Source organism: Ambystoma mexicanum, chromosome 5p (assembly GCF_040938575.1).
Source record: "Ambystoma mexicanum isolate Mex_15411 chromosome 5p, UKY_AmexF1_1, whole genome shotgun sequence".
Taxonomy (NCBI): domain Eukaryota; kingdom Metazoa; phylum Chordata; class Amphibia; order Caudata; family Ambystomatidae; genus Ambystoma; species Ambystoma mexicanum.
In genome coordinates, this window is record NC_090930.1 from 667,567,606 (window position 1) to 667,591,190 (window position 23,585).

Below are 23,585 nucleotides of genomic sequence, written 5' to 3' on the forward strand. Positions count from 1 at the left end.
AAAAAAGCCTGGTAGCCAGTTGGAGAAATGAAGTCAAGTCATCAGATGGAAATGATGTTGGAGACATTGAAAGCACACCTGAGGAAGCAGACACGAAAATAATTCTTCACTCTGTTTATGTATCACATCACCATGCTACTACCCTCCATGTTTTATCACCTGATGCCAATGTTTTTGGCCTTTCACCGTGGTGGTTCCTGTTTTTCCCGTCTGATAGCATGTTTGTCACAGAAGTGGAACTAATAGGAGATGTATAGATCTCAAACAAGTGTGCTTCTGCTTGGGCCTACAAAGGTGCAGGCATTACTAGGCCTTCATGCTCTTTCTGGGTGGGATGTTACCTGGAGCTTTAAGAAAAAAGGAAAACCTTCTTTCTTAAAAGTACATTTTCCAGACTTCAGAAAAACAAATCCTTGAAGATTTGGGAAGACTTAGATGTCTAGAAGAATTTAAGAAGGAAGGTGAATGACTGATAGAGTGACTCATTTGTCAAATCTACTCGCCAGAAACAAAGATTTCAGACATTGGTCAACTGTGTTGGTGGATGTTCACAAAAAAAAGAGATTCAAAGGAAAATCTGCTGCCAACAAGATCCTCTCTATTACCATACATCTTAAGGGCTCATAACAAGGTGGAGCGGTGACGCGCTGATGAACAACACCTACATCTCTCCGAGCCATCACAATTTGGGAGGAAAAAGGCAGTTAATCAATGGTCTCCTACTATGTGTATGCTTCCATGTGCAGCACAATCAATCATTCAACTGGTATGGTGTGCATGCGTCAAAGGACGGTATGCTGTGCATTGCAAATGCTGAGGTCAGTCATTAAGGTGCACAGAACTATGTAAGTGTGGTGGTGACGAAGAGCTCTATTATAACAACGATTTTGTAGATGATTAAAATGAACTCTGGGACTCAGAAGATGACTTGTAAAACGTTAATTTCTCTCTTCAAATCTAAATAACTATTGCAGCATTAATAAACAGTATATTTCAACGAGAAAGTTGCACATTATTTCATAATTACTCATTTTGTGAGCATACAGTCGAAGGTTTGCGATAAAGTAGCATTCATTCATGAGACTATATCTCGGAAATGGTAAACAAACATAAATAAATTCCTTATATGAACTTTTCTATTCCGGTGATCATGTTTAACAAAAAACATAGTTGGCACATTTTTCATAGAATGGCCCTAAAATCAGTTACAGCTCAAAAACGAAATTAGTATCCGTAACGATGGCTATCTTCGAATAATGACATCACACAGGCCCTCTGCCACAAATTCTGACAAAACACTTGGTAGGACATGATTGTATGCTTCATTATTAATTCATCCCAAGTAGGCATACCTTCCCTTCATTCAAAATCCCATGAACTAGGTTATTGTAACAGATTGCCCTCAATTATTATTATCTTTAATACCCACACGTTCCAAATTAAAGAGAAAGCAATGATGTCTATTTGTCCCCAAAGCCAAAGCTGGCTCCTGACCAGGGCCAGATTAACCATGGGGGAAAAGGGTACTCTGCACCAGGCCCCTCACCCGAAATGGATGAATTTCACAATTTTGCATTTTTTAAAAATGATTTCCTTGAAGACAATATTGTTTGCGAGACTCAGGCCACGGCTCTGTATTCAAGGCGGAGCTGTCTGAGTGTTTTGGTATTTTCCCTCAAGGGCACGAGAAAAGAAGTTGTCAAATTGCTGTACACTGTGCTACACAAGATCAAATTGCTCAACATTACAAATCTGAAAGGGCACCGAGAATTATTAGTACTATTCTTGTGAAATGGGCGGGTAGCAAAGGTAAGAAAGCATGGGGTGGGAGGCACAACAAAAGGTAATGAAAGTAATGCTTCATGTGGTACATGCAAAATTGGATTCTCGCTCCAACAGATTCAATTTGGTAATTAATTAATTACGTTTCAGGTGCAGCAGGGTGAAACTCGAGGCCACTCGAGATCCAGAAACAGAAGAACACAGAACACACATCGTGTGTTGCCAACCGATAGCCCTATGCTGCACTCCTAATGGGATGCAATCCTCAATAGGTTTCAGTAGCCAGTTGTGAAATGGGGTCTCCAAACAAACGGAAGACACCTTTCGCAGTGGTGTGTGTGAGGCTCTTAGAGAGAAGGGGTAATACAATGTTAATTTGCTTTCATTATGTACACTAGCTGTGTCCTTAAATAAAGGGATGTCCACCTGGTACAGTATAATCTAGAGCCACCAAGATCAATTACCATACAGGTGCACAACATATATTCTTTATATAGCAAAAGATATTCAAACAACTTACAAACATAGATGAATGGTAAATTAATTCAAATCCAAGTCTCATAAATACAGTTGGATAAGGTATCGTAATCAAAGCTATAGAAGCACATAAAAAAACAACGTAATGATCACTTAGATTCATATATTCAGCAAAACCCTTAGTTCAATGCAAATGTACAAAACATACAACAATTCAGATACAGGCAGTGGTATGGCTCCTTTTGAGGTCAGACAACTGCCAGGGGGATAAGATCTTCGTCCTAACACTGCTCAAACTGGTGCTTATGAATCATTTTTTCGGATTTCAAGATAAATATTATTTACAACTTTCAGGCACCAGTATGGGGGTGGCTATGGCCCCGGCATATGCTAATACATATATGTATTACTTGGAAAATGAGCATGTATTGACTTCGGCAAGGTGGCTGCGCCACTTCACTATCTTTGTAAGATACATTGATGATGTATTCGGTATATGGTCCTGCCCGGAGGACGAACTGGTGGAGTTCTTTCTAATGATGAACAAAATGCATCCACGCCTTCAATTTACCACCTAGACCAGCAAATCCAAGATTAACTTCCTGGATGTGGAAATCTATGTGAAAGTCGCTAATCTCGAAACCAGGATATTCACCAAGTCAACTGACAGAAACAGCCTCTTACTGGCAAATAGTTTCCATCCTCAGAGGACAATTGAGAGTGTTCCGCTAAGCCAGTTCCTACGTTATCGCAGGAACATTTCAGAGGAGTCAGAATACGTGAGACAATCAGTGACTTTACGTCACAAATTCAGGGAGAGGGTATACAAACCGGCCTCCATCTCCAGAATTGAAGAAAGGGTGGCAAATATTCAGAGAGATACTTTGCTTACGCCCAAAGTCAAGAACAAAGAGGACTGCTTGGTATATGTGACTACACATTCCAACCAAAGCAGAAAAATCAGGAACATCATTCATAAAACTGGCCAATGTTGCAAATGGACCCGGAAACACAATCTCTCCTTCAACAACCTCCTATATTTACATATAGAAACAGTAGGGCTCTCAGGAACAGCCTAATTCGGGCCGAGACAAGAGTGGACCAGCCAATGACCACACGCCATAAAGGCACACAACCTTGTTACAACTGCCAGCACTGCAGTAACATACTCCTGGGCAACACAATCTCACATCCACATACAGGTAAAACCATCACACTCAAACATTCTTGTACTTGTGACTCAACCAGTGTTGTGTATGCTCTCAAATGCCCCTGTGGGTTTTATTATGTGGGGATTACTACGAGGAAAGCTAAACTGAGATGGACCAAACATAAATCGATCATTCGAACTAAAAGCTTGAGATCACCAGTGTCAATGCACTTCATAGAAGCAAGGCATTCGATTGCCCAATTGAGATGCATCATTTTGGAACAAGTACAAGTAGGCCCAAGAGGGGGTGATGTGCATAAACGTTTATTACAAAGGGACATTTTCTGGATTGATCTATTGGATTGCCTGACTACAAGGGGCATGAACTGCGAATTTGATCTAATGTGCTTTGTCTAATGTGCTTTGTCTGATGTCATATGAATGCATTTACTGTGTATGTTTTAATTTCCACTTACGGATGGATTTACACATGTTCTTCCACCAAATCTTTACTGCTCTGACAATGGCTATATACAACATCATAGCCACTAACCAATTTTGATGCTGAACTTGAATTTGTGTACATTATTGAGCCTCCATATTACCTTCCTACACCTGGATGGTCGGGACACAGGAATGCTCCTGGTTTGGTTCCTGGACCGGTCGGGTTGGGCACAATGAATTACTTGTGTGAGGGGGGGCACCACGCAGCTTCCTGGCTGCGGTGGTGCCCCTCCTCACACACTTTAGCTGATTATCTACACCCATTATTAGGAATCTACTCCCTTGGGCCGATCCTCATTCTAAGAAACACATGTATATCCGAGGTACAGAAGCTTATGCCGTCTACACTTTTGTGTGCTAAGGCAGCAGGCAGAATCAGACATGTACAGCAGCTAGGGTGAGGCATGGTTCGTCCATATGGCACGTCACTGCTGCTTACCACAGTTAGAACTGATCTCTTGTGGCACGTATGAATTCTGCAAGACGCTGCACACTGCAGCGTCTTGTTTGGCAGCGTGGTTGCCATAGCAACCTACTCAATCTGCGAGTTACTCATGCGATCTACGATTCTTTATATATAGAACTAGTTTGCAGTTCTGGGCATTTCTAGTAGAACCTCTTATTTTTTACACCTATGAGGTGTGCTTTTAATGTCGAGATCAGTATCATTCTACCGATCTCTATACGAATGCCCCTACCAACATGGCGCTGACCGTAGCGGTGCGGATGCGCGCCGCCGCCATGGTTACCACATAACAGATCTCAGTCACGGGCCGCACGTCTGACTGACGGGTGTCTTGCGAGCTGCGTTCGATCCAAGAGAGAAGGTAATTGAATTTTCTCTACGGACTGGTCTTGACCAGATAAGTTATGTATCTTACAACTATGCAACACGCATTAGAGCCACCACCCGTGAACGGCGCCAATATGCCGCTACACATCTGTTTGCGGTTATGTTTACCGGACCTGTACACGTGCCTTGAGTTGAATTATGTCTATTGATGAGACGTGAACTTTCGTTCTAACTCACTGCTAAATAGTATTCCCCTATCTTTATATTCTGCAGTACGCACACAGTGCAACCGACCTTCCAACAGTCTACTCATACCCGGGGTGAGCTTTTCGCCTCTGGACCGGGTGAGTGATATTTATATTTTCTCTTTACTAACTGCTCAGAGTGTAACATTCGAGATTCATTTTAGTTGAAATGTCCATTTTTCGCTTGCTATACAGGTTGAAGCGATTGACCCATAACTTCAACTCCAAGGTTAGTGCCTTTGATTGTTAAGCACCATCCCAAACCACCCCAAATTATCTACAATCCTCCAAGAGCTAATTAGTCTATTTACATTTCCCTAGGAAAATCCTTAATCACCTGAAGGAACTTTACATATCCTGCTCTGAAGATGGATTCATCGGAATCCGAAACGCGTTGGCATTTTATTACATCTAGGAGTGTTTAGGATAAAAGACAGAGCAGAAGGGATTCGACTACCCATACTGCTGTAGCACATACACATTGTATGTGAATTCTGTATCTGAATTGTTGTATGTTTTGTACATTTGCATTGAACTAAGGGTTTTGCTGAATATATGAATCTAAGTGATCATTACGTTGTTTTTTGATGTGATTCTATAGCTTTGATTACAATATCTTATCCAACTGTATTTATGAGACTTGGATTTGAATTGATTTACCATTCATCTATGTTTGTAAGTTGTTTGAACATCTTTTGCTATATAAAGAATATATGTTGTGCACCTGTATGGTAATTGATCTTGGTGGCTCTGGATTATACTGTACCAGGTGGACATCCCTTTATTTAAGGACACAGCTAGTGTAGATAATGAACGCAAATTAACATTGTATTACCCCTTCTCTCTAAGAGTCTCACACACACCACTGCGAAAGGTGTCTTCCGTTTGTTTGGAGACCCCATTTCACAACTGGCTACTAAAACATATTGAGGATTGCATCCCATTAGGAGTGCAGCATAGGGCTATCGTTTGGCAACACCAGGGTAGCAAAACTTAAAAGGCTGCTTCATAACAATATACTGGATGTTTTGTCATCATGCAACATGTTGCTGCCTGCCCAACCTCTGCTGTCGCATTCCCAAAAGTACTATTTACAAGAAAGCCTGACATTGCCATGACTATTTACTCTCTAAAAAGGACAGCCATTTTATATTCTCAATGATAAATATTAAATAAATTTAATTTTTGCAGTGTTCTAAGCGATGCACCCCATGTTTAATTAAAATACCACAGCAAAGTTTAACAGTGGTGAACAATTAAACCATGTTGCCCAAACATGGCAAAAAAAAGGCAGGCCATTGGGAGGAGCATATGACAGGCAGTTTCTAGGTTACGCAGCACCCACGGTGAATCACCAGAATGTGCCCCTATACTGGAAACACCACACTGCAGTCCCTCCCAAACATAAGAATTTATTTGCAATATAACCAAAAGATGTTTGTATTAAAGGATGAGTGGAAAGCTCTACACATAGCATGGACGTCCCAGAAACTTTGATCTCCACTTTGCGTCACAATAAAAAAAAATCACCAATATTATTATAATCATTGTTCACTAGAATCGATGAAAACCCATTAATACCAGTATTTCACAACCTCAGTTATCACCACCTGAGCTCATTCTGGACACTTTTACTTGGCTCTGCACAGTGGATATGGAACATCTACGTCTTCTAACTTCTCTGGTCCCCCTTTAGATATTATACCTCCTAGAATTGCCCAGGACATTAATCCAGCTTTTGCAAATAGGATTCTACCAATCTTTAACGCCTCCCTGATGACAGGCACTGTTCCTTCATTCAAGCTGGAAAATCTCAGTGATCAAACCTCTTCTAAAAAACATCCTTGGATCCCGAGGACCTATCCAAATTCCATCCTGTTATGCTACTTCCCTACTTGTTCAAACAGTTGGAAAGGGCTATTGTCTCACAGGTAAAGGGTTTTGCTGAATCAGCTACTTTGGTGGATGCACAATACGGATTTAGACCATCACGCAGTACCAAACTTGTTATGATTATCATCCTTGATCACTTGAGATTCAATCTGAGAAAAATTAAATGGCCAATCTGATACTTTTAGATCTCTACGCAGCATTCAACACTGTGGACAATCAAATCTTGTTGGAGAGACTGTATAACTTTGGCTTTAAAGACAAAGGGACTCATCACGAGTTGGGCGGTATCCCGGTGGTGTTACCACACGGTTACTGCCAGGGCTATTAGCGTTACCGCCAACCCCCTGGTGCTGTTAGTGCTGGATCACGGGTTTGGCGGAACGGTAATTCCCCATTGGGCCCATTCGGGAATTTCCCATTCCCCATTGGATGCAATGAGGATTTTTCGGCACAACTACCATCGCGGGCATTACCGCACGGTAATTGTGCCGATAATCGGCAAATTCCTGGTGCATTTACCCCCAGCTCAGAGCTGCGGGTAGATGCTGCCAAACCTGTGATTTAGCGCACCCTTAAAAGCACCGGCAATAGCGTTACCACTGCATTTAAGGGTTACTCCCAAGTAAGTCTCATTTTTAACTACGCTGATGACACACTGATCCTGGTGGATCTCACTCTCCCTTAAAATCAAAAATTGTCTCCTCTATGTTAAAGCCTGGATGGACTCTTACTCCCTGAAGATAAACCCTAAACAAATAGAAATTCTAGTCATTAATGACAGTCCTAATGCCTGGACCACTCACTCTATGTTGGCCAAATTATTTTGGCAAGGCTCTTCTCCACGTTCTGAGGTTAAGAATTTAGATGTAAAATTAGACAATAAACTCACACTTAACTCTCAAATCTCTGCAGTAATAAAGTTGTGATATTTCATGATAAGGAAAATAAAAAAGACTCTTACTTTGCATGACATTTCCCCACCATGTGATGGTAAGGAACTCCCTGGTGTCCTCCCGCCTAGATTTTAACAATGGCATATATCTCGACCTCCCTAACTACCAGATTGCAAGACTGCAGAGAGTACAGAACACAACGGCCAGACTCTTAACAAAAGATCAAAGGTAAGAGCACAATACCCCCAGCCCTACGTTCCTTGCACTGGTTTACAATAGAAACATTCAAAAATCAGATAATTTTTAAGAATATGAGCATAGTTTTGAAAAGCTTTTAACATCCTACAGCGAGTCCTCTGCTCCACAAGTTAAGCTCCAACTTCTATTCACGGTCATCAAGACTGAAGCACGACAGGCTATTGAAAATTCCACCTTATAGGAAGGGGAGACTAGGTGGCCACTCCTTCCCTGTTAACGCAATCAGGACCTGGAACACCAGGCCCCTTGATCTCTGTAAGGAATCCAACTTGCTATCTTTCCTTAAAATATTTAAGACATTTGTATTCAAACCCAGCAATCCTCATCATAAGTAGATCCTGAATTCAAAGCACTGATATCATGCATAACACTTTACCACTATAGCGCTGAGATGCCGAACCTGGCGATTGTTGCGCTTCATTAAAATTCCACATTACACAAGACTTTCAATTCAGATACATAAATATCACAGACACAGCAAAGTAGGCAATATTGCAAAAAATTATTCATACTCACTTTCATTCTCATGTATTCGTGCATTGTCAAAAATGCTTTTACTGATATACTGATATACATCAATATATAGGTACATTGATGTAATATATTTTTGCAATCAGTTTGCTCTCAACTGAAGGTTTAACTAGAGCCAACAGGCTTTATTTAGCCATTAAAGAACAAAAATATGTTTTTTACCATATTTAATTTACTGAAAATCCTCTCAACTATAGCTAATGCACCATAACAAAGATGCCCGGGGGGGTGACTCGCTCATTTGGTAACAACAGCTCATAATTGTTGGCTTTGACAAAAACTATAGTCTAGTAAACCATGAGTGGGGATTTTTTAAATAGCTGCACTGCAAACTGAATCCCTTCTTGTGACTTCCAAAGATGGTAGCTAAGGCACAGAGAGATGAACTGATTTGTCCAGGATCACACACTTTGGTTATGTGGTGAAGCCGAGATATGAGACCAGTCTGCAGTTTAGGCACTTGATCAAGTATTTTCCAAGTAGTTGTTTGTACAGATCTGTGTTAGTGGGATCCTAAACAAATCCTATATGTCTTACAACCAGAGGTCGAAGTGGGCGGGAGCGGTCAGGAGCATGCTCCTATACTTTTTTTAAAAAGTTTCACTGTTCCTATACTTTTATTTTGAAAAGAAACCGTTCTGGAATGGTTTAGTTTTAAAAAAAAAAAGTGTAGGAAGAGTTGAAGCTTGCACTTCAGTGCACTGCACTGCACATTCCCATAAATAGCAGGTGTGTTTATTTGGGGGTGTGGATTGTGTGTGGGAGGGGGTGCAGGAATGGAGTTTGTGGGGAGTGGCGCAGACCAGCAGGGAACATAGTTCCACTACTTCTTTTCGTACACTTCGACCACTGCTTACAACTATACTATGGAAACTCAGTCACACAGTGCAAGGAATGGCATTACAAAGCCACCTAACTGTAGTCATTGTTGTACATGGGATGGTGTTTCTAATCATACAATATGTGCACGTTGTATAGGACATCCAACTAGCAATAGTGGCTCCCAGTTGCCCACTGACAAATGTGTCAATAGTCATCTACTACTAAACGCTGTATGTTTAAAAATCGCTACTGACAAAGACGACTTCTTAAAAATAGATTTGACTATTTCTGTAGTTTTCTGTGTTTTTCTTTGTACTTGCAAAAATGCAAGGCAAAAAAAAATAAAAGACGAGCAAAAAACAAAACAAAATCAGACAAACGGCAACAGAATTTGTAAATTAATCCCTGACCGTTGCCTGAGAACAGCTGATCCTGACTTTTGAAACTATCTGCACCCCTGGCAGTCAGACATGTTGCCAGTGGTTGAAGTGTACGAAAAGAAGTAGTGGAGCTATGCTCCTTGCCGGTCTGCCCCACACTCCACATACCTCATTGCTGCGGCCCCTCCCACACACAGTCCAAACCTCCAAACAAACTCACCTGTTATTTAAGGGAATGTTCAGTGCAGTGCACTGAAGTGCAAGCTTCAACTTCTTCCTACACTTTTATTTTAAAACGAAACCGTTCCGGAACGGTTTCTTTTTAAAATAAAAGTATAGGAACAGTGAAACTGAAAAATAAAAAGTATAGGAGCACCGCTCCCGACTGCTCCCCCCCACTTCGACCTCTGCATGTTGCCCCCCCATGAGAAACTGCACTGTATCCCCGTTTGGTGACACCCATGTGCAGAAACAGAAAGCTGTAAACACTCATTATCTAAATGTATAGACACTTAAATTCATCCTGGACTTTTTTATAAAGTCACTGTTGTATCGAACCAAAACTACACTCTATGAGATATACCGCTTTCTGGATTATCTGCAGCCCTTTCTTAAAGAGGCAGTACACTGTGGCTGATCCTGCTCCCATATGCAGTGTCACTATCTCCGGAAGAACTCTTGACAATGAGGTAACTAACGCGTTAGTAAATAGGAGTGAAATCCATAGAGATGGTGTGGAGATGACCCAACTTATTACAAACTCAACAGTTTGGCATCAGTATTACCATGGGGCCTTACAAAACCTACATTTCGGGGTGGGGGGCTAAGTGGTGATGCGAGAGGTTACTTCAGAAAATAGGCATGGCAAACACCCCCACTGTTCTACCCCCCCCCTTGTCTGGTGTGGGTACAAACTATCAAATAGTACATTTTAAAGCAGAACATGCAGAGAGGCGATGGAAGTCTTTCTTGAAAGTAGCAGCTTTAAAGTATGACTATGTTTGTTCCAATAAATTGTTCAAGTACATTTTTCTGAACACAGAGTAAAACTTTAACACTGCCAGTTTCGGGAAAGGCTTCTCTCATCTCTCTGTCCAACAAAATGCAAGTGTGCAGATCGAAGGGTGCACCTAGGCTAAAATTTAGGTGGGGCTAACCCTTCAAATGTTGAAAGAGGCGCTAACTTCAAAGACGGTGGAGGAGTGGCAAACTTACTTGTGTAGAGGCATCTAACTGCATTACTCATTGTAATGAGACTATTCTAGTGTAGCTTCAATACTACAATCAGTTAACTCTCTCCTTTAAGTCTGAAAACACCCAATTCTTGCAAATCCTGAAGGTCCTAGAAAATGTGAAAATGGCAGATGGTGAGCAATGAAAGACTGAATATCATAGCATAACAGGACATTGCAGAATGTGGGGCAGTACTTTGGGCAGCCCAAGCAACTTCAGTGGCTGGGAGCAACAGCGCAGAAAGGGTAATATTGGTTCTACCACAGTTAGTCCGCTATAATAGAATGGTGCACCAACTGGCTGGTGAGACTATGTCTGCTTGTCTAATCAAGTGCAGCAATAATGCAATTCTATGTGACAGTATTGGAGCCACTAGCAGAGGGGCAGCAGGATACACCAATGTGTCCCTATGCTTATTAAAACTGTCCCATTGTAAGGGTGTAAACGTAATCACGTATAAGCACTCCAATTGTTGCAGTTGAAGGCAGCCTGAGATTACTTTGTTTGCCTGGGATCATACACTTAAGCTAAACAGTGAAGCAGGGATTTTAACCCACTCTGCAATTTGGGTACGGCCACCTTTTTTCACGCTTTACTTGGAACAAATATATACGTTTTGGGTGTCAAGACCTGCAATAATATTGTCCTATAGAGTTTACTTGCAAAATACACAAATTGCATAGTAAAGCATCATGACAACATGTAAATCCTTATAGCAGCATGTTGGGCCAAAATAACATTAGTGTACCTTTATTTTCCACATTCTGAATGGAAAACTATAAGATGAAACAAGCAAAATATCTATTTATCCACTTAATTTGCAGTGCTTTAAGACACACAATAAAATAAGTTGTGTCATAAACTCACTTAGGCTTGGAGATGTCACAAACTTCCAGCGTATTGTTATGTTTGGTTTTAAGAACATTCAACTAAGGACATCAAAGCAAACCTTACTTGTTAGCATCTCAAGCTATTAGACTTCATGGATATGAACACATTTTCAAAGGGTGATTTATTGTGTTGCTCGCTTTAACTGTCACAGATTTGCAAGGTGACTGGTGGTCTTTCAGTTGGAAATTCACCATCATGCATAAGAAAGGCTATGCTGCTGATGACAAACGAAACGTGTTGTAGAGTTCATTACATCACTGGCTGCAGAGACAGGGACGCAGCATGTGTGTCTTAGGGGGGCTGTGACTGTGGAAACGGGCAGTGCTTGATCATCCTAGCCGAGCAGATTTGCCTCGAAGAAACAAAATGTGTCCAGAAGCATGCCCCTGATCCTGTTTAAGGGCACGGAAACCCCGCCCCTTCGCTCGCATTTGGGGAACACGCGGGTCAGCCCGATCAGCTCAATGACAGTGCGCACCTGGTATCACCATATGCTTGAAGTTTCCAAACTTTTCACAAATCCCATTCCCTAAGGATCACATGTGCGCTTTTCGTCCTTTACAGTGTGGTACAAGGTGTGCCATTATAAGGGGCAAAAGCGCTTGTTAGGAGCGGCTAAAGAGAGTGCAGGTCAAATGAACTTCACAAATGCGGCATAGAATGCTGGACAAGCAGCTCGCAAGTCTTAGCCAAACATGGAGGACCGTGCACGTTATAAAAATCACCTAAAATGAGCAAGTGCGATAGCTCAGCAGTTACAGATCCCAAGTAAAATAGTTGTGCATGTTAATGTGCCTGCTGCAGAGATATGTGCCCATCCTTCTGGTTACAGGTTGCAATCCTAGTAAAATAACGCAGGCGGCCAGTACTTTTGCTGCAGACATGTTCTGGCTGGCAATGTTTTGACATTGGAATGATTGCCCAGCGTGCGCCCAAGAAGCTTAATCCAGCCCTGCGTCTGACGTCACCATTCTAGATGTACACATGTGAGTCATGTCTGGCGAGTCATCAAAGAGAGAAGCGATGAATACTTGACTGTCAGGTTTCTGCGGTGAGAGCAGGACGCACACAGCAGTCATTTCAGCTGACCGGGCTCACGCGACAGCCCCTGACTCCTCAGTATGACACGTATCCACTTCGCAACAGTATGTACCGCAATGTCCGCTGGCTTTGGTGAATGGCAGGTTTCACAACTCGTGATTGTCAAATCATAGTCTATAAAAACAATCTCGAGCCGGGATGTTTGGGCTGGCGTGGTTCTTGTTTTCTTGTAATTATCCTGGCTCCGGCTCGAGTTCACAGAGACACAGGTGGCATCGGCCCCTCACATTCCCTCTCACGGGTGCTACAGCCTCACTTTACCCCAGCAAAGAAGTTTACAGATGCAGGCTGTGTATTGTAAATGTCACTGTGTGTAGTTCAGATGAAACATTTACTTTCAAGCCATTTCCACTCAGGTACCAATGGTGGCAACGTGCTGTGATATTGACCAGTGTGAGTGGATCCACCCACGATGTTGAATTCTTTAGAGAGTATTTATTATGCCCAAAGGCAAACAGCGGAAGAGGTAGTTCAGGAGGTTGTGAGACTGTTGCGGAGTTCGGCACTCAGAACTGCATGTAAATCGTATAGCCTTGTTCCCAATTTCTTCTGAAAGGGTGATGTAAAGCGAATCTATAATTTCAGCACATTATTTGAAATCAATTCTTGGCGTGGCGATAGAACCGCCAGACACTCCGGCGGGAAGGGGCTACTGATTGCGTGGTTGCTTCCTCATGTGTGGGAGTGGGCACCGTTGCCCCCCCGCCACCGTGAAAATCAAAAGTTTATACTCTTGATAAACCATAAGACAGAATGCACAATTATCTGCGTAACACACACACTTTATATGCACTCAAAACGCATATTATGTCAAAGAAAATGCAGCTCCTGGTTAATAAAATCATTCCTCGCTTTCTGATCACGGGCAGTGTCTCTGTTTTGTGCGGGCGTCAGTCCTGGGAGGATCAGCATTTCCGTCCTCCGTGGCACCGTGCCTTTAGTTTCTGCTCATGCTGAGTGTGGTGCGTATTGTGGTGTCTGGCTAGGTTTAGGATGTCGTGCTATGGAAGCATCGTGGTTTCCTAGCTGCGCTAATGCCCGTCTCCCCTCACAGCAGGGTCGTAATGATTGTGCAAGAACACCCTGCTCCGATGATGGGACCAGGCAGCAGCGCCTACGCTCCCGGTGCCCGGCCTGTACGCATGCGCACGTCTCCCTGGAAGCCGGTGTCCAGCAGCACCAGCCGGTGTCGATTACTCAGCAAGGTTCTAGCGGCTGAGATTCTTCCGATCCAGACAACGCAACATGCTCTGCGACATGGCTTACCTTTGAGGGCTACACCTCTGCTCAGGTAGAGGGCACGGCCTGGCTGCACGATCGCCCAACGCTTGCTTGCTTGCTCCTATTCCTCACTGTTATCTTTGAGGGTCCAGGTGGCACGATGACATCAGAGTATCAGAAGAGCCGGCGCGAGGACTACGGCAGCGCGCGCAACCGCGCGAGACACAGGGATTCGACGCGCGCCTTTGCCTGGCACATCCCCACGCTTGCGCGAGAGGGGGGGCAGAGACCGAAACGGGGGAGGGTGGAGTAGCCAATAGGAAGGGCACAGAAGCTAATCCTGCTCCTTAGCATTAAAGGCTGCAGCGGCAAGTGCTGAGAGAGTCCGTGCTCATTCTCACCAGAAATAACGATGTAGCCTCGGCACGCCTGTCATACGCGGGATGTCTTCTATTTGGACTTCACGTCGGCTAGATGTAGTATGTATATCCACGACATCATTTAGACTTGGATCAAGTTTCTTGAAAAGCCTAAAAACGATTCAAAATAACAGATGCATCATTTTTGCTACGAATAAATATAGAGCCAAAAGTGCACAAACGCCAATATCCAACTAATCCATTTTCCATTCATACAATGGGACCAGAAAAACTCCATCCCTATAGAATATGCATCACACACAAACCTGCAGGAAAACTCAGTCTGCCGTGGCTCGGGTGTCTATCTGAAAGTCCACCGCCGTGCCATTCACTTCGAGAGCCACTTCGAGAGACTGTGTTGAGTGGCCGTGCTGTTGTTCAGGACCCAGACGTGTCCTTTCTTCCTTTGATCCTCGCCTGAGGAAGGGGAATCACTGCTGGAGGGTGACCGTATTTTGACATAGCGGGCGTAGCGTCGGTGGCCGCTTCTTCTGGGCGTGTCAGCAGGCTGGTACTCCTCACGGGTGTATGCCCTCCTGTGGTCGCGTTCCTCCCATCGTTGCCATCTGGGTTCTTGGTCAGGACCACCCTCCTGGGGGCTCATGGGTGTCATCCTCCTGCATTCCCTCATGCTCCTCCGGCTGCCCAGGGCAGCAGGGGCATTTTTGCAGACCGCCCTGAAGTGACCCTCGCCACCACACGCAGCACATTTCTGTCCTAGGGCTGGGCAGTGGCCCATGTGGGGGTATTCGTATCCGCACCTATAGCACCTGGCATCCGTGCGTTTGGGCGGAATGTTCAGCGGTGTGGTGACAAGCTTATTGATGTTGTTTGGGTCAGAAGCTTTCGATTGTATCATGACCTTGCCCAGATTGTCCAGTTGGGACTGAACAGCTGCTTCCATGCACGGCAGTTTGAGGATCTCATCCAGTGACCTCTGTTATGCAGAAGTTTCTTGCGGAATGACTGGGAGTCTCACCCCGCTATGACTTGAAGGAGTGGATGGAACCAAAGGAATGGATGGAACCGAAGGAGTGGATGGAACCGAAGGAGTGGACAGAACCGAATGAGTGGATGAAACATAATGAGTTTATAGAACGATTGGTGCAGATGGAACACTTAGTGCGGATGGAACGTTTGGTGCGGATGGAATGGTTGGTGTGGATGGATCGGTTGGTGCGGATGGAACGTTTGGTGCAGATGGAACAGCTGGTGCAGATGGAACAGCTGGTGCAGATGGAACGGTTGGGTCAGATGGAGCGGATGGTGCAGATGGAACGGTTGGTGCGGATGGAACGGTCGGTGTGGATGAAATGGTCGGTGCAGAAGGAACGGTCGGTGCGGAAGGAACGGTCGGTGCGGATGGAACGGTCGGTGCGGATGGACCAGTTGGTGCAGATTGACCGTTTGGTACGGATTGAACGGTTGATATGGTTGGAATGGCTGGTACGGATAGAACGGTTGGTGTGGATAGAACGGCTGGTGCGGATGGTACAGTTGGTGTGGACGGAACTGTAATACGGATAGAACTGATAAAATGGTAGGTGTGGACGAAATGGTTGGTGCAGGTGGAAGCGTGGATGGAAAGGATGGAACACATGGAGTGATTGAACAGACGGAGTGGATGAAATTGACCCAGTGGATGAAACGGAAGAAGTGAATGGAACTGACTCCATATATATGTATGTCACTATGTACGTCCCCACTGTCCTGCTAACGTGCCCGGTCTCAGGCACTGGTACTGAAATCCACCATTCATATCACTATGCTTGCTCTCTTCTATACACCATAATTCAACTAGAACACAGCTACACCCTGATAATTCGGCCTAGCTGTTTTCATACGAACACGACCCCACAAACACCTCATCACCCTAATAAAACACAGCTAGCTGAGCACATTCCGGCTAGTTTAGGTGTTCCTCCGGCACAACGCAGCCAGAACCCAGTCTAGGTATCCACCCACCAGACTGAACATATCCAACTGATTTAATCATCACCACACCCATCGCTATAAAGCAGCTATCATCCAACAGCCATACCAGCTGCACACATATCCGGTGCACCCACGCACCATGCAACACTCCTTCTCTCTACTGACTTGAACTACGGTTCCTGAGGGCGTTCAACCTACCAGCGCTTTGAAGTCATACCAATGATATATAAAGCACTATATAAATGCCAATCAACCTAACAACATACCATAACTTGCGATTGTTAGGCTTCGTCATTTGAATAGCGATGAAATTTTCAGTGCTTAAATTTGATGCGCAGCCTCATTACGTAATTGTCAAGGGATTCTCCTTTGTCTTGACGTGTGACATGAAAGAGGTGTCTCTCATAGTCGACGGTGGTATGGGGTGTGAAGTATTTTGTCAATTTGTTATGCAGGTCGTGATATGTCGCAGTGTCAAGGTTCACAAGCTGCAGGTCCGATGGCCACAGAGAGCGTGTTCTTGAGCCTGACATCATCCTCAAGTCCTATGGCACCCACGTAAAATTTAAAGTCTTGCAGCCATGTCGACCATCTGGGACCCAGATTGCTGGTGTTGTGCACATCGAATGCGTGGGGCAGGTGCAGTATTTGGGAGCCCCCAGCCGTAGAGGGCACCTGCCCTGATGGTCCAGATCCTGAAGTGGACGAGGCCTCACTGTTTGATATAAGTATGCCCTGGAGGGCTGCAGCTGGGATGAGTTTGGAAGAGAGAGAGGCTAAGCCTTTGATTGGGGCAAGGAGGCCAGTGTCGTGCCCTTGTTACCACTCAGGGACAAGGGGGTGCCTGTGGGCCTAGGTGAAGTCCTGCAGTGTCTCTGCACGTGTCTTTCCAAGCAGTCTGGAAAAAGGGCCTGATTGGAACTGGTGCTCTGCTTATGAGTGTTGCAGTCCTTGCAGATGCCTTGTAGGCTTTTCTCCTGCCTGCAGCCTATGTCTGGGGCTGTTGTGAAGCAGGGGCTCTCTGTAGGCACGTGCAGTGGTGTGGCATGACCATGCCAGGTCTCTGGCCTGGGTTTGTCGTGTGGTGTATCCACAGTGCTTTCTGCTCTGGTTAAATAGCAGCCTGTGGCAGTGGCTGGTGTGACCCTGCGGTGCTATGCAGGCGCATGGCATAACGGTGCCAGGCCTCTGGCCTGGGTGTGTACTGCAGGGTTCACAGTGTGTAAAGCGCAACAAATGGGGCGGGGCTTACCAGTGTCGGGCCCCTTGCTGTGCTGTCCGCTTCCCGCAGAGTCGCAGGGCCTGTCCTGTGAAGGTGTGCAGAGGCGCGAGCAGTGCCGGACAACACCCTCCTACCCCGTTCAGTAGACCTGGTGGGGCACACAGGCTGCTCCGGCTCCCTCGTGAAAAGCTCTCCCGGGCAGCAGAGCCTCCTGGTTGGCACGCGTCGCCAGTGTCAGCTTGTGCTGGAAAACCACGCTCCTGTCGGCACAGGGCCACCCCGTGTTCACACTCATACACAGAGCCAAAGACACAGACAGGTCACAAGATTCAACATCTCTTTATTTTCACTACACACGAATTGCAACCCCTCCCCCCCCCGACCAGCACTCTCCCTAGCCCAACATCACTTCCCTTCACCCTTGTGTCCCGAACATGGAACTGCCCACACAACGATGATGTGGGAGGGTGCGAGTCCATTGCTCCACGAAGTGACAATTTTGGTTATCGCTGGACTGTATAACAATATGTTTCATAGCTTCCAAGGCAGTTAAAGCTTTACAAAGTCTGCATGTGCGCCCTGCTCTAATCTAGGACCATGCGTCTCCAGAGTTTCCAGCAAGTACAATCAGAATTGACTGTAATGGTAGCTGTTGTGAGGTCAGATATCTATTCTAAATTTTTTTGATATAGCTACTAGTAGAACCATACCGTTCTATGTGACTATTGAAATCCCACAATCTATGCTTTGTCTCAGTTAATGAGACATTATTGCACAAGTCACATATTTTCGTTTACCTTTTAAGTGCTCTATGTTAATTTCGATGGGATGAGTCCTTGTCATATACAAAAGCAATGTGATTATCTAACGTAGAGAGTCCAGTTGATGGATTCGTCATTGCCTTGCTTAATAGACATGTTACATCACTCTTACTGTTTCCCTTATTTTTAGAAAATACAACCCCTTCTTATTTTAACTATAGTGCTTAAAGAGACCAGATCTAGTTCCAGTCTGATTAATGGGGTTGATATATTTTGGGGTAATCCGATAATGGCTTGCCAGAATGTACATTCTCTGTTTGCCAAGTGACCATCAATATTAGAAGTAAATACTTTGAGGCCATATGTTTTTCAGGCTTGAATTTCTGTTCATATAAAGTATGCGTAGGGATCAGAGAGCATGCGCACATTTTATGATCCATCCTCTAAGAGGTGCCTCTATCGTTATTGCATTTGTTCTCCTTTTGCCAGTCATTTTTTATCTGAGGCACTGCTAAACACCTCCAAGCCTAGATACTGCCATAATCCCCTTGTCATCAGACACAGATGAAAGGGTCAATTTAAACCAACACCCCCTTAAGCCCATGACAGACAGTTCACACAATTCAATTACATTTACGATTTATTCAGGGTTGCACCCCTTCCTTCCCGTGCACCAATTCCTTACAGACATGGTAAGCCTCGCCTGTTTCACCAAGACAGGCTTGACAAATTATCACATTTAATGTGCCAAATTAGTTACTATTGATATTCTTCAACCGACCCCTGCAGCACAAACCCTCACCCTGCTCCATTTGTTTTGACAGCATACGCAGAACACCCAGAAGCCTCAGTCTGTCCTGACAAAGGCCCGTCTAAGAAAGGCTAATACTGCAGCCCCAGAGGGCCGAAACACCCTGGTGTAGACTTTGACTTTTAGTCACAGTGTTGTAAAATACTCATTGTTTTTTGCATGTTTTTTCAGGATTGTGTAAATTTGCACTCTATGTTGTACCCATTCATTGTCATGACCCCTTTTGTTTTGCATTGACAGTAGGATATGTACCGTGTAGATTTTATGTATTTCATCCCAAGCTATTTCTCTTGGTTGCATACCCATTGTAATTCATGCTGCTTTACAAATGCATCAAATGAGTTTCTGTGTTGTGTCTCGAAGTAGATATTTATATGGTGTTGTTTTGAACTAAACCTGAGGTGTGTAATTGTAATTGAATTGTGTGAACTGTCTCTCCCGTGCTTAAGGGGTTGTTGGTTTAAATTGACCCTTTCATCTGTGTCTAATGACAGTTTAGCCCTCCTGGGTAGAATAGGGTCGCAACCAGGAGCCCGTTTTTTGATAATAATCTCCATTGTGACATTAATCCATTCTTGGGTAAACTTACTTTACCAATGATAATTTAGCCAATTCTTAAATTGCTGTTGCATACACCCTTTTCAGTCTTGTATGCATCTTCTGATACATTCATACATTTAATAGCCATCATTTAATTGCAAAATTCTTTTTTTTTTGCATTAATCAAAGGATCCTACATACAGGCCCTGCATGGTTTCATAAGAATGAGATACGTACCACCCACCGATCATAGCAAGATTGGGAATTCCTAACCAAAAACCCATCCTGAATTATAAACATCTGTAATTTCTGTAAAGCTCAAAGCTTATCCTTTTCCTGCAAATCTGGTTGGATAAGGGAACGTTTTCTGTATCTACCCTATATTTATAGAATCATCCTATTATTGGATCTTCTTTCTGTGTGGTAATTAATATCTTTCTGGAGCATCTCTCATCCATTGCAAAATAGAATGTTTGCTTTCAACTTTTTGTGATCAAGTAACTGCTGTTACTTGTATTTCTTCAACGAGATGTTCCATGTTAATGTATTTACCTTGGATTGCTCCAGTTGCAGCTGATTAATCAGCAAAATCACGTCTGGTTTTATCAGGACCTTCAACTTTTGAGTGACCCTTTATTTTCTCACAAAACAGGGTTGTGTTGTTTGATGTCACTATGTCATGTATCGTTTCAATTAACTTCCCATGTTTCAGAGGTTTGTTGTTTGCACAAAGCATACCTCTGGCTTTCCAGTTCACTAAATGCTCCAAAGATCCATTACAGACGTAATCTGAATCTGTTAGGATTACTAGTTCTCGGAGGTGATGATTTAAGATGCTTGTAAGGACAGCTTTCTATATGGCCATGAGTTACGCCACCTGAATACTACGCAGATTTATAACTGGCTGTAGGTTCAGGGGTGTTATTCACCCATGTATTCCCAACACCAGCTACTAATTCCTACTCATAATTTTCTTTAATAAGGTAGGAACATCCATCCACATAAAATATGGGCATTCCCTGACATGCCTTCTCGCCACATACCTTATGAGGAAAAGCTAGATGTGCCTCTATATTATTGTTTGTTTTGAACTCTTCACCCTTTAAACAATTGTTTTGGACACAATCATGTAGAGCCGCTAATCCTTGTGCCATCTGAATTCTTTTAGTTTAACCATATCTGATTTCCACAGCGTAAGCTTGCATTGAAAGAATCCAGGAATTAAATGCAAGTGATTCAAAGATTCTGATGTGAAAGAACGGCTTCCACAAGTAAATTATTGCACTTTAACAGAAAAGCACGTTTATTGCATGCTAACAACCGAGTGGGGCTAGTCAGTTCCTTGGATATGAATACTAACCATATTCTCTCCGAATGACGGCAGAGTTTCAACTTATATACAGTTAGTCAGTTTAGATAATCAAACATATTTCGTTACAAAGTCATCCCCTAACCCCGCACTAGCTAGCTCTAATGCAAACTAATTTAATACTCCTATAATACTCCAATTAAACCCCATTGGATACATTCAAAAAGTAGAACCCCTTTGACATGTGATCCTCTTTCATAGTCAGTTATGACTACTCCACATAATACATTTATCATTCATGAATAACTCAGTTTATTATTCAGCTCATGTGACAGAAATCCATTAACCCAGATGGTGAATGTGCAAGTATTTTCATAAACACTCCAAAGAAAGGGGTGTGAAATCAGAAAAATACAATATTAAGGCTTTTACACCATGCAAAGGAAAACACACCAACACAGGCTTGTAAAGATTCCCAGAATCTTTATTACAAAACTGAACAGTATGAAACAAAGTACACAAATAGCTATTTGGCTGTCAATACATCACAGAGACCACCAGCAGTGTTCAATGTGAGCAGTGAGCAGAATTTGCTAGCTGGACATCAGCGTATTTATACAGTTTGTTATAATGATGTCCAGCCTCTTACAAGTTAATTATACACTAGGCTAGGGTCGCGCCAGGTTTGTTTCCTAATTTACATATCTAGTGCATGCGGTTTACTTTTTAATACATTTACTAACAAACATTATTATTCTCTAGTTTAACGTTACACTCTTTACACATTGCTTTACTACAGATCAAACAAATGTTTTGCATGTCGTATTTGGATAGCATTATTGTTCTTGTATACTTGTAGGTTAACATTGCTGATTCAAGTAAACCCTATGGAAACGTTGGACTGCCCTGACAGGGGAATATCTGGAACCCGTGAATGATCAATGGAACATTTCTGTGCTCCCGTATCTACTAAAAATAGATGCATCCTATTTCCCACTGCCATCTCAACGTAGGGGCCTTTCTGATGAACGGGAATAGGCGTAGGTTCCAAATCCTGCTTCCGGCAATCCTAGCGAAACAATATTATCAAAAGGAAGCTCTTCAGAGAGGTACGCGGCAGAAGGGTGATCAAAAATGTTTCTATTATCCACATTCGAAACTTGCTTATCTTGTGAAGGAGGTTGCTGTGATTCTGGTACAAACTGACCTCTGCCAGGGCCCCCTGCACCTGGGCGACCTCTGGATCATCTACCATGTTCCCAAATGACCTTTGCTGCAAGGTCAGACATTGTGGGCGCCAGTGGCCTTCCTGTCGACAATAGGCACACTGGTTAATGGTTACCGGAGCCAAGGGCGCACTTCCCTTTGGAATGTACTGACCTCTAAATTGATTATCCCCTCTAGGGCTTCTAACAATCTGTTGTAATAAAGCTTTTGTTTTCAGGTCACCCTTTTTTTTCTCAAGTTTTTCCATTTCAGTATTTACACGATTTTCATAGTACTGTGCCATTTGCAGTACTTCTGATTGAGACTTCGCCTGCCAAGCGCTTTCAGAAGACATAATCTGTAACTGGATGTCAGGCAGCAATCCACATACAAATATTTCGACAAACAGCTTTTTCCCTGACTCTGTGCCTAAGTCTTGTCCACTGAAATCTGAAAATACCTGCTCAAACCAATTGAAGAAATCGGTAGCACCCTCAGATTTTCCTTGGACACAGGCCGTAAACTTGCCCCAAATGATTCTTTTTTCAGGAACTATAGTTTTCAATTTTACAATAATTCTATCAGGCAAGGTTAATATCACTTGAGGCAGTCGTTGGCCAGCTGGTCTTTATCTAGCCTAAATATGTTATCCCATGTATCTCCCAACCCAGGTACATCATCTACAGTGCTAATCTGTTTCCACAAATCAACTGGCAGGAGTACGGGAAATAATAAATCAATATCACTTAAGGTGAATACCGACGACTGTAAGACCGACTCTATTTCTTTATAGAACCCGGTCGGATTCTTTCTTACATCGGGAATAGATTGCTTTATGGTGTTCACTTCCTGTCTTGAAAATGGGACGTGAACACACTGTGATACGTAATGTGCAGGAATTTCTCCCGCAAGTATTCCTCGTCCAGCATCGGCCGCAATCTCAACTTCCGGGACAAATGTCGGAGGGACCTCTCTCATAGGCAACTGAGAAGTAGGCAGCTCAGAACGCTTACTAAGCAACAGAGCCAGATCAAGCGCTAAGGCAGTCGAAGAAGTATCAACCGAAAAAGCTCTCTTATAAACACACAACAATTCTGCGGGACAACAAATCTTTCTATTTACACACTTGTTCTGCAGGTACTCTAGTACATAGTACATGCCGGCGACCCCTCCTGTGGTGCGGGACGGCTATCTTCTAAAGATTGTCT

At 43.6% G+C, this 23,585-nt stretch overlaps 1 protein-coding gene across 1 annotated transcript in view; it reads right to left on the reverse strand.

Annotated features, from left to right (window-relative positions):
• Positions 1-14,424, reverse strand: part of RAB9B (RAB9B, member RAS oncogene family) — a 94,368-nt gene extending 79,944 nt beyond the window's left edge. The window contains exon 1 of the mRNA XM_069613042.1: positions 14,220-14,424. The gene's annotated coding sequence lies outside the window, so the exon portion shown is untranslated. The remainder of the gene's footprint in view (positions 1-14,219) is intronic.
• Between the last annotated feature and the right edge of the window lie 9,161 nt (positions 14,425-23,585).